The sequence below is a fragment of the Chironomus tepperi genome, unplaced genomic scaffold, assembly GCF_022539635.2.
Source record: "Chironomus tepperi strain 1889 unplaced genomic scaffold, CSIRO-AGI_Ctep_v1 contig_7, whole genome shotgun sequence".
NCBI lineage: Eukaryota > Metazoa > Arthropoda > Insecta > Diptera > Chironomidae > Chironomus > Chironomus tepperi.
In genome coordinates this window covers 1,405,273-1,416,821 of record NW_027226129.1, presented here as the reverse complement: position 1 = coordinate 1,416,821, position 11,549 = coordinate 1,405,273, and the positions used below count along the sequence as shown (strand labels likewise).

At 35.6% G+C, this 11,549-nt stretch overlaps 1 long non-coding RNA gene across 1 annotated transcript; it reads left to right on the top strand.

The window, feature by feature from the left end:
• The first annotated feature begins 730 nt into the window (after positions 1 to 730).
• LOC139098912 (uncharacterized) lies at positions 731 to 7,000 on the top strand. Its single transcript, XR_011545249.1, has 3 exons — positions 731 to 1,073; positions 5,106 to 5,728; positions 6,617 to 7,000. It is a non-coding gene; the product is annotated as an uncharacterized lncRNA (long non-coding RNA).
• The last annotated feature ends 4,549 nt before the right edge of the window (positions 7,001 to 11,549 follow it).

Here is an 11,549-nt window from a genome sequence, read left to right as displayed (position 1 = left end):
CCATGACCTCCCACAGGTGTCACATGTAGTTGGTCGGAACTATCGGAACTCTGTCGGAACTGTCGGAATTGACGGAATTGTCGGAACTGTCGGAACTATCGGAACTATCGAAACTGTCGGAACGGTTGGAACTGTCAGAACTGTCGGAACGGTTGGAACTGTCAGAACTGTCAAAATTGTCAGAATTGTCAGAATTGTCGGAACTGTCGGAACTGTCAGAATTGTCAGAACTGTCGAAACTCTGTCGGAACTCTGTCGGAACTGTCGGAACTGTCGGAGCGTTACATGATTTATGAATAACCCCAGCCCTGTTAAACATAGCCATACTAAGTCAGTGCTGCACAACATTTAAATATTCACGACACACCATGTTGTGGTAAGTCTCAATTGAAACCACACATAACCTAAGTTTCATGACATTACCACTACTGTGCCATGACACAAAGGTTGCCCACATCTGCACTAATCACAACAATGTATCACATTATATACAGCAACAACACAACTAGAATTCATGATATTTTTAAATAATTTAAATTGAGTGCATTAACAATAAAAATTCATTTGATTTATTCATGCGACCTCAAAAAGTTGCAGCTTGACTCTCATTTGAGAGGCTTACAACATGTGACACATGCTGTGTGACTCTCGCGAGTAAGCTCAATGTTTGAGAGAATTGGACTCTCTGAGATTGATTTAAGTTTGGATTTGATTTAGTTGCGATTTTGAGGCGTGTGAAGGAACAAGCCAGGCAGTCAGGCGGAATTAGTGGAAATTTTAATTAAAATTACGATTGTTTTGGTGACTTTTTGGATGACAATTGAGTCAGAAGTGACGACAGACTTGTTATATCCGATAACTAAGTTATAGTGACGAAATTGAGGCATTTAATTGTTATAAATGTGATATAAAGCATGAATGCAATTTAGAGACGAGTTCAGTAGTTGAATGTTAAGACAATTGTCAAGTTCAGTTTCAGAGAATTTTGAGTGAAATTGAAATAAATAAAATAAAAAGTTGTTTCAAAACTTGTGAAATTGTGAAAAAAAAAATATAACGAATTTATAACAAAGGTGAGAAAAATTTTAAAAAAATTAAAATAATATGATTAAAGTAAAAAAAAAAATCAAATTTAAAAAAAAATTGAACCAAAAAAATTTTAAATTTAAAAATAAAAAATTCATCAACAAATTTTGAAAAAAAAATAAAAATATTAAAATTAAAGTAATTTTTAATTTTTCTTAAGTTTGATTTTTTTTACAAGATTGGAAAGTTAAAAAAATTAAAAATGTTTAAAAAAAATAAAATTAAAAATCAACAAATTCATTTTTTTTTTATTTTTTAAAAAATATTTTTTAAATTTGATTTATTTTTTTTAAAATTTTTTGGAATAATTTAAATTCTTGCCTCACAATTTATCTAGTATTTAAAATTTATTAAAAATTTACTTTATTTTTCAATTTTTTAAAATTTAAAACCTTTAAAAATTTTTTTTTATTGCGACAATTTTGAAAAAATCAAACAAAATGTAGTTAAAATTGTAACATAAAAAATAATAATAACAATTAAATATGAGGCACGATGTTCTATTTCTTATTTATTAGTTTTATAAATAGACTCTACTACATAATATATTTCGTAACATTCATAACATTCAATATTTCTCGATTTACTAGAACAATGTTCCTAACTATGTGTGCCGCGGCACGCTAGTGTACTGTATAACAAGTTCAAGTCTGTCCAAAAATAATTCAAAATTCTAGAAATAGATTGTTTTTTTTTTATTTTAAATTTTTATTTTGAGAATATTTAATTTATTAAATAATTTTGGTAAAAAATTGGGCAATTTAATATTGTTTTTTGTAATTATTAATAGAAATTATGAAATAAAATTAGTCACATTTATAACAATTATCGAGCAAAATAAAAAAAAAAAAAAAAACAATGTAATAAACCCTTAAACCTCTAATAACTTTAAGTTATCTTCAAAAGATAAAGAAGCTATTCATAAATTACGTAATACTCTAAGACCTCACCCACGAGTGCAATGGCATCAGTGAACTACATAATAGAGCGTTGTCCTAACGTGCCACAGTTCCTGGGTACTATACCAGATCATGTCTAACTTTCTGGGTGTAGCTTTGAGGTCTTTAGCTCGTAAATGTTAGGTATACATTTATCGACCTTATTAGTTCAAGTTCCAGACTGTAGAAAGCAAATATTGCAAGTGCATTCGCGATTAGCACGTCTAATTAGCGATGCTATAAGTCGCAATAATGAATTTTTATTAACACATTTACGAAGAAATTCATGAAAAAATGTTAAAAAAATCTATTTTTAAAAATTGCAAAATTCTAACGAAATTCCCACAAAATCATAACAAGTCGTCCTATACTTGGTAAATGTCAATTATCACGTAATATGTATGCAGTGATGGACGACCTGTGTGTTAGGACACATTAGTATGTCATCAAATGCCATAAATCGTATGTCATGTGCGGTTTCAGTCTGTGTTTGGATTCATATAAGATCAGTGGTGGACAACCTTTGTGCTGCGACACCATTGTATGTGTCATGAATTACATGGAGTGTGCGTTTTCGGTGAAAGCTTACCACATAGGTGTGTTTGACCAATAAAAGGCGTTCCACCAGTGACTCTTATCCTTTTTTCAGTGGTGCACAACCTTTTTATTTGTGTCGAGCCACACCTTATGTAGCAAGTCACCACACACTTCAAGCGCTTCATGAAACTTTTGACACACTGATGTGCTGCGACACTCAGGTTGTGCACCACTGGTTTATTCCTTATTCAAGTGGTGCACAACCTTAGTTCCCAATGTCACGACACATCTTGTTGTTAAGTCACGACACCGCATACAGCATGTGGTAAATGACACTGTAAGGTACTACAGCACACAGGTTGTCCACCCCTGCCTATTATATATCCAAATACAGCATTTTTGCACTAACAATTTCCACTTAAATTGCCATATAATTCACAATAATTTGCTCAACCATTTATCCAGCACAAATTCATCAAATCTCGTCACAATTTATCAATAAACAATTAAAAATAACATCACACACATGTGGCACTTACGGCCGGTAAACAAAACTCGTCGATAGTTCGTCTCACATTTCGGTGAGGTGCGATAAAGTCACAAAAAATATTAAAAGTCAATAAACAAAAATTTGATAAGGATTTTTAAGGCATGCCTAAGTCGCGTGATTTTCTTGTTATGATTGTAGCCACATACAACATAATTGATATTTGCGTACGAACAGGAATTGCCTGACAACAGTTGAGATTGTAAATATAAATAATATTTAAAAAAATGTGCGGCATTGATCTGCGTTCCAATGTGCAAAAAATGTGTGTATTTTGTGGCTTATCTGTCGGCTTTTCTCTTTTTTGGATTTTGAATGGATTGACGATTGACTGATTTGGGTGAATAATCTCTTGGAATGATTGAGTTGGTTATTTGAGGAACAGGGTGGGTATTTTGGGGGTTGTTAGAGAGTCAACAATACACATCTTCACTGAACACTCTCTAAGGACCTTGCGACATGATGTCACACAATGCAACTTGGTGTCACACAGTGCGACATGGTGTCACACAGTGCGACATGGTGCCACACAATGCGACATGGTGTCACACAGTGTGACATGGTGTCATACAGTGCGACAAGATTTCTACTGGTACGTCTGGTTCATCTACTATTGTAACGCAGTATAACTGTATTGTGTACTTAGTGACCCAAAATTCAATAACCAAAAACTGTCCCTTTCTCAACATTCAAGTCCATACCCAAATATAAGCATCAATCATCAAAAATAGCTTCATTCTTTTACTCAATTCTAACTGCTTATTTAGCGACAATATTCAAGTTCCTCAAAAGAAATCAGACACCTGTGCTGCGTCAAGACTATCAATGTTGGGCAACAGCTAACAAAGAACATTTTCATTAAGTTGTCGTCTTTTTTGTGGTAATTTGAATAGAATGGATGAATCCGCAAGGTCAACTGGGTAGTAAATTTTGTATGTGATCACATTAATCAGCTTGCTGTGTATGTTACGTTTTTTTGGATTTTTGATAATGCGTGCCGTTTTGGATTGTTTTTTTTAAAAACCAGAATAGATGATGGGTTGAGTTGATTATTTTGGATATACAGCATGGCTTCTGGACTATTAAAGATCAATAATTTTTGAATATTTTTTTTATTGAATTCGCAGTCACTAAAGTATGCTTAAGCTACGGACAAGGAGCTTGGAATTGAATTTTAGAGACATAACCTCATATACTAGAGACATAACCTCAAATTTCGGAGACTTAACCTCAAATTTTGAAGACCTAACCTCACATTTTGTAGACCTCAAACTTTAGAAACATAACCTTACATTTTATGGACATAACCTCAAATTTAAGAGACATAACCTCAAAATTCTACAAACATAACCTCAAAATTTTGTCACCTAACCTCAAACCCTTCAAAATACCATAACCTCAAATAAGAATAAAAATTCACTAATTCCAATGCAGGAATGGCAAAAGTTCAATAACATTTCTATTAAGATAAGAACCAGCAATATTTTTATTATCAGTTTTACGACCATTTAATGAATATAAAATTCCCCAATAAATTTATATACGAAACAGACATAATTGACTAATTTAAATGACATCATGTCTTAATCAGTTTGTTGAATAATATGGATGGAGTCACTGTGATTCTTGATGTAGATCAGTGGTGGGCGATTGATGATTTTCTGGGAAGCCTCGATCAAATCCGCATATGGGATGGGGTTTATGGCATTATTGGTATAATAATGTGCCGCAGCACACAGGTTGCGCAACACTGTAGCGCTTGGTTACGCAGCGCTGTTGGGAAAGGGATGGGGGTGGTAGGCAACTGCCCTAACCTCAAATTTTGTAGACATAACCTCAAAATTTAAACATAACCTTAAATTTCGGAGACATAACCTCAAATTTTCAAGAATTTTTTTAATTAAAAAAAATCCACAAAATCCCAAAAAAATGGCAAATTAATCACAGTTACCTTTGATTTTTCACAATTTAATCAAATTTTTCTTAATTTTTTTCAGAAAATTCCAAATTTTAGTCCACAAATCATCAAATCTTCAGATTCAGCCAGCCACAAAGTCCACAGCACCACATCATGTTTCCAACATTCTCAAAAGTCATCAAATCAACGATCCCAAAATCACTTCCACAAGTGTCAACCTTAAATTTCACCAAAATTGCCTTTGTCGTACTCAATGTCATCACAGGATTCATTGCAGCCACAACATTTTTCATCACACGTGGCATCCAAAAGCATTTTGAACCATTGGAACTGATCATATCCACAAATTATCAAAATTATTTGCAAGTTGCCATCATTTTGGCCTTTTTTGTTGTCATTTTGTGCATTTATGGATGTCATTGTGCTGATATTGGAACAATTGCAGGAACGACTGCTTATTTGGTCCTCGCATCAATCACATTTGTTGGATATTTGCTGTTTATTACGTACTTTTTGATGTTTAAGGAACACATTCCGACTATTGTGGACGAGAATTTTAGTGTTGTGAAGTATTTTGGGACATATGAAGGTGAGACATGGATTGGATGTGCTGGAAATGACTGTAAAGAGGCTATTGTGATGACTGTTGAGGATTATCTTCAGCATTTGGTCGTGATTTGCTGTTGTATTGTTGGATGTCAGGTAAATATTGAAAATTTAGCAACTTTTGAGGTTAGGGTTTCAAATTTTGAGGTTAGAATTCCAAAACTGAGCAAATTTGAGGTTAGGATTCCAAAATTAAGCAAATTTGAGGTTAGAATTTCAAAACTGAGCAACTTTTGAGGTTAGGATTTCAAATTTTGAGGTAAGAATTCCAAAACTGAGCAACTTTTGAGGTTAGGATTTCAAATTTTGAGGTTAGAATTCCAAAATTGAGCAACTTTTGAGGTTAAAATTTCAAAATTGAGCAACATTTTGAGGTTAGGATTTCTAATTTTGAGGATAGAACTCCAAAATTAAGCGAATTGAGGTTAGAATTTTAAAACTGATTAAATTTGAGGTTAGAATTTCAAATTTTAAGGTTAGAATTCCAAAATTGAGCAAATTTGAGGTTAGAATTTCAAAACTGAGCAAATTTGAGGTTAGGATTTCAAATTTTGAGGTTAGAATTCCAAAATTGAGCAACTTTTGAGGTTAGGATTTCAAATTTTGAGGTTAGAATTCCAAAATTGAGCAACTTTTGAGGTTAAAATTTCAAAATTGAGCAACATTTTGAGGTTAGGATTTCTAATTTTGAGGTTAGAATTCTTAAACTGAGCAACTTTTGAGGTTAGAATTTCAAATTTTGAGGTTAGAATTTCAAAACTGAGCAACTTTGAGGTTAGAATTTCAAACTTTGAGGTTAGAATTTCAAATTTTGAGGTTAAAATTCCAAAACTCAGCAATTTTGAGGTTAGAATTCCAAAATTGAGCAAATTTGAGGTTAGAATTTCAAATTTTGAGGATTAAATTCAACTTTTGAGGTTAAATTTGAAAACTTTTGAGGTTAGAATTCAAATTTTCTGTTTCTAATTCCTTCTTTACTTCCAGTTGATCTGCAAATTCATCGGAACCAAATTCCTAAGTGACATGCAGAAAGAGCAACGTGCCATCAGAATCAGTTACATCCTGGACGACATTGAGTCATCAAATCAGACATTCCAAATTAATCATAAAGTTTGATACATTTTGTTATATCTCATGAGACAATCGGATGTGCTATGATGATATGAATGAATCTTAGAATTAAATAAAAATTGTTATTAATTGAAGGAATGTTATAGGGAAATTTTGGACGAGATATCAATTGGAATGGATGACTATGACTTGTGTGAAATGTATTATAAAATTGTAAGATTTTTTTTTTAAATTGTGAAATTGTAGTTTAAGTGCGAATTATCTTTAATAAAGACAAAATGATACATGAAGGAAGAAGATTTTGGGTTTTTTGCATTCTGAATATTAGATTGTTTCAGCCTCAATTCAGCCTCCGTTCAACCTGAAGCCAGCCTCAGCTCATACTCAAATCAGTTTAACTTCATTCTCAATCCAGCTTCAACTTGAACCTCAAATTAGCTTCTGTCCAGCTTCAGTTCAGCCTTTAGTTCATCCTTAAGTCAGCTTCAACTCAGCCTCAGTTCAGCTTCAGTATTGCTTCATGTCAACATTGGTTTAACCTTAAACCAGTCTCAGTCCTGCATCAAATCAGTCTTAGTTCAGCCTTAGTCTATCCTCAGCCCAGCCTCAAGTTTGCTTCAGTCTAGACTTAATTCAGTCTCGGTTCAGCTTCAAGCTCAGCCTCATTTTAGTATTAAATCAGCTTCAAGCTCAGCTTCAAGTCAGTCTTAATCTAGCCCTAAGTTAGCCCTGCTACAGTCCATCCTCAGCTCAGCTTTAAGTCAACCGTAAGTCAGCCTCAAGTCAACTGCAGTCCAGCCTCAGTTTAGTCTCAAGTCCAACTTCTAATCAGCTTCAAGTCCAGCTACAAATCAATCTCAATTCAGCTTTTAATCAGCTTCAAGTTCAGCCTCAGTTCAGCCTTAAATTCAGCCTCAAGTCAGTCTCAATTCAGCTTCAGTACAGACTTAAGTCAGTTTAAATTTAACCTTAAGTCAGCCCCGCCTCAAGCCAGCCTTAAATAATGTTTAGTTCAGCTTCAGTCCAGCCTAGAGTTAGCCTCAGTCTAGCCTCAAGTCAGCTTAAGAACAGTTTCAAGTCAGCCTCAAACTCAACTTGAGTCCAAACTCAAGTCCAGCCTCAAAGTCAGCTGCAGTCCAGCCTCAGTTTAGCCTTTAATGAGTCTAGCCCAACTCAACCTCAACCTGAGGCTGCAGTTGAGCCTCATAAGTTCATCACACCCACCCAGTCATAAACAAACCAAGCCAATATTCCACATCACATTCATCTCTTTCATTTCACAACCTACATTATTTTCTAAATAAAACGCATTTAAAGTTCACAGCACTTAGTCAGTTATTAACAATTTATTGCATCAAAATGAGAGAAAAAATCACGAGAATGTGAATAAGTTGTGTAAATGCGAATTGGGTTATTGAAGTCGAGTCGTGTCGGTGATCATGTGTATATGATTAATAATTAGAAGTCATGGATTGTGATTGATGTCGATAAATGTAATAACATGATATAGATGCAGTAATTGTTGACTGTTTAAGGCAGTCTTAAATCACAATAAATTACAAATTTATCTACACTAAGTTACGTATGCATGCTGTAGCAAATTAATTGCATCGATTTAACTGACATGATACATTATAGTTATTGGATACTAATGCATCATAATTGCTAGTTGCAAGTTACACTGTCGGACATAAATTAATTGACTTTTTATGATAAAAGTCACACCTTACATGGAATCATTTTGAATATTAAGTGATCAGAGATGAGTGTGGGTAGTGGCTTGGAGGATGTATCAATATAGGTGGGTATCGGCTCCATCATCGGCTCCATCATCGGCTCCGTCATCGGCTCCATCATCGGCTCCATCATCGGCTTCATCTTCGGCTCCATCTTCGGATTCAACTTCGGCTTCATCTTCGGCTCCATCTTCGGATTCAACTTCGGCTTCATCTTCGGCTTCATCTTCGGATTCAACTTCGGCTTCATATTCGGCTCCATCTTCGGCTTCATCATCGGCTCCATCATCGGCTACAACATCGGCTCCATCATCGGCTCCATCGTCGACTCCAACATCAACTCCATCCCCTAGTCACCCAGCTGCATCATCAAGTCACAATTCTCACAATCCATAAACATGCAACTGCAACATATTCATGGAATTAAAAATAATAATAAAAAAATCAGGAAATAATTAATTCAAATTGATTAATTTATTGCACATAATTTCATGTGAGTGATCTCAAGCTGTAGATTCTCACGAGAGTTGTCGTACTTCCTCTCCGACTCTCAACTCAGCTTAGCTCAGCTCTCAGAAGAGAGTCATTCTCAAATATGATTTTCAATGTCAAATGTCTCTCAAAAAAGTAAGAAGTAAGCATAGAATAATGTAAATTGATGGATGATGGGATGCAGCATGTGACATTGAGGATGGGAGTGTGAGATTTATTGGATGTAATGAGTTCATGACTCACTGGGAGAATTTTGGGATATGATCAGTTTTAGGCGACATCTGAGGGATGTCATGGAACACAATTGGTACCAGATCGGTCAGCAAAGTAACTAACTTACCATAGAAGACATATTGCCCAGAATCATCAATCCACTAAAGCTAGGGTGGCCAAAAAAATCGGGACTTCCTTAAAAATCGAGACATTTTGGGACTTTGTCGGAACACAGCAACAAGGTACAAAAAAGTACAGCACCGTCCCGACAAAAATACAGCAGATGGTCGTCCTACCTAAAGCTAGCTATGCTAAAATAAGAACACTACACGTGGGTGTGATGATCAAGTGTCACTCTCGGGTCACTAATTTGCATGACTCAATTTGTGCTAATTTTCTTATTCATTCATTAATTGATTGCTATTTGCATCTCTTTTTAGTGATCATCATCAATTAGTTTACATGAGTGAACTAGTGGATGAATATTAATGGATGGATGTTAGTAAGTGATGATGGGAGGTATGGGTTTGTGGGTCGGGTGGTGGAAGGGTTTCTGGTTTGGTATCTGTTGTCCTGTTCTAACGTTTTTCTTCTCTTCTTACTTTCTGCTTTACCCCTCTTATCTTCCTGCTCTTAATCCTTCATACGCTTTTTCCTCTTACCCTTCCTACCCTCCATCCCCTCCCTCCCCTCCCTACCCTCCATACCCTTCCCACTTCCTATTCTTCCCCTATCCCCCTCTACCTTTCCAGTTTCCTACCTTTTCTACAGTTTTTAAGCTTTGCAACACAACATTACTAGCTTCTGGCAAGCTTCTGCCCGCTTCTGTAGACACAAAACATCACCCATACCTAAACACATCCAGTCTTGTCATTGCCTAAATTGTCCTGGATTGGATGTGCTGATAAGGACACTAGAGTTCTCAATATTCAGAATAGGCAGAAGTTATCGAAAGGTAGAGCTGTCTACAGACATTCTTTAAATGCGGCATTGGGCCCTCTTGCGTACCAGCCAAGGAAGTAAGTCTGTAAGTAAGTGAGTAGTCATTACCAGCCCAACATCACATTCCGGATCCATCAAATTTCAATACCAAATCATCCATTAAGCATATTTGCTTCCAAATCATCTATTTCACCACTTCTATTTCCTTTTATTCTTAGTTCCACTCTGTCTGACATTTCATCCCATTCAATTAATTTTATTTAAATTGACTTTAGTGTCTTAGGCGTCATTTTAAGTCGATCAGTTGATCAAGTCGGAAGTTCTAGCAAATAAATTGTGATAAAAAGTGCTCAAAATTCGTCCATAACCTCAAAAAATGTCGCACATATCCCGTTCATCCCTTCACGGATCTCGTGCATCCCACATGTCACATCACGGATCACACGTGTCACATCACGGATCACACGCATCTCACCTGTCACACATCTCAGCACGTGAAGTCAAGGAACTTTCACAATTTCAATTTAAGAAATTTTTCTTTCAATTTTTTAATACATTTTGTGGAATTGCTGCATTTTCGGCATTTGGTTACTGTCTGTATGACCTGTACAGTGTCCGTAATGGTCCGTACACGTCATTTGTGTTTCCAATCACAATGATATCAATATTTGGTGCTACAGCTGCAATTAATCTCATTGGAATGCTCGGTGTACTTTTAAAGTCTGTAAAAGTTATGAGATTTTTTCATTTTTTGTTGTGGATGGCACTTGGTGCTTTAGTTGTGGCTTTATTGTATTTTTTGATGCCAATGAAGGAGTGTAAAGGTGATTTTGTGGTTCGGATGTATCGGGAGAGGGTTGCGGACTTTATGATGAGTTCGTTGGTGATTATTGGACTGCAGGTGAGTTTTTGGGTGCCCTGGGGTAAATTTGGGGATTTTGGAGCAAGTTTCTGGTGCCTGGGGTAAATTATGGAATTTTGGCGCAAGTTTCTGGTGCCTGGGGTAAATTATGGAATTTTAGAGCAATTTTCTGGTGCCTGGGGTAAATTATGGAATTTTGGCGCAAGTTTCTGGTGCCTGGGGTAAATTATGGAATTTTAGAGCAATTTTCTGGTGCCTGGGGTAAATTATGGACTTTTGGAGCAAGTTTCTGGTGCCTGGGGTAAATTATGGAATTTTGGAGCAGATTTCTGGTGCCTGGGGTAAATTATGGAATTTTGGAGCAGGTTTCTGGTGCCTGGGGTAAATTATGGAATTTTGGAGCAAGTTTCTGGTGCCTGGGGTAAATTATGGAATTTTGGAGCAGATTTCTGGTGCCTGGGGTAAATTATGGAATTTTAGAGCAATTTTCTGGTGCCTGGGGTAAATTGTGGAATTTTGGAGCAAGTTTCTGGAGCCTGGGGTAAATTATGGAATTTTGGAGCAAGTTTCTGTTGCCTGGGGTAAATTATGGAATTTTGGA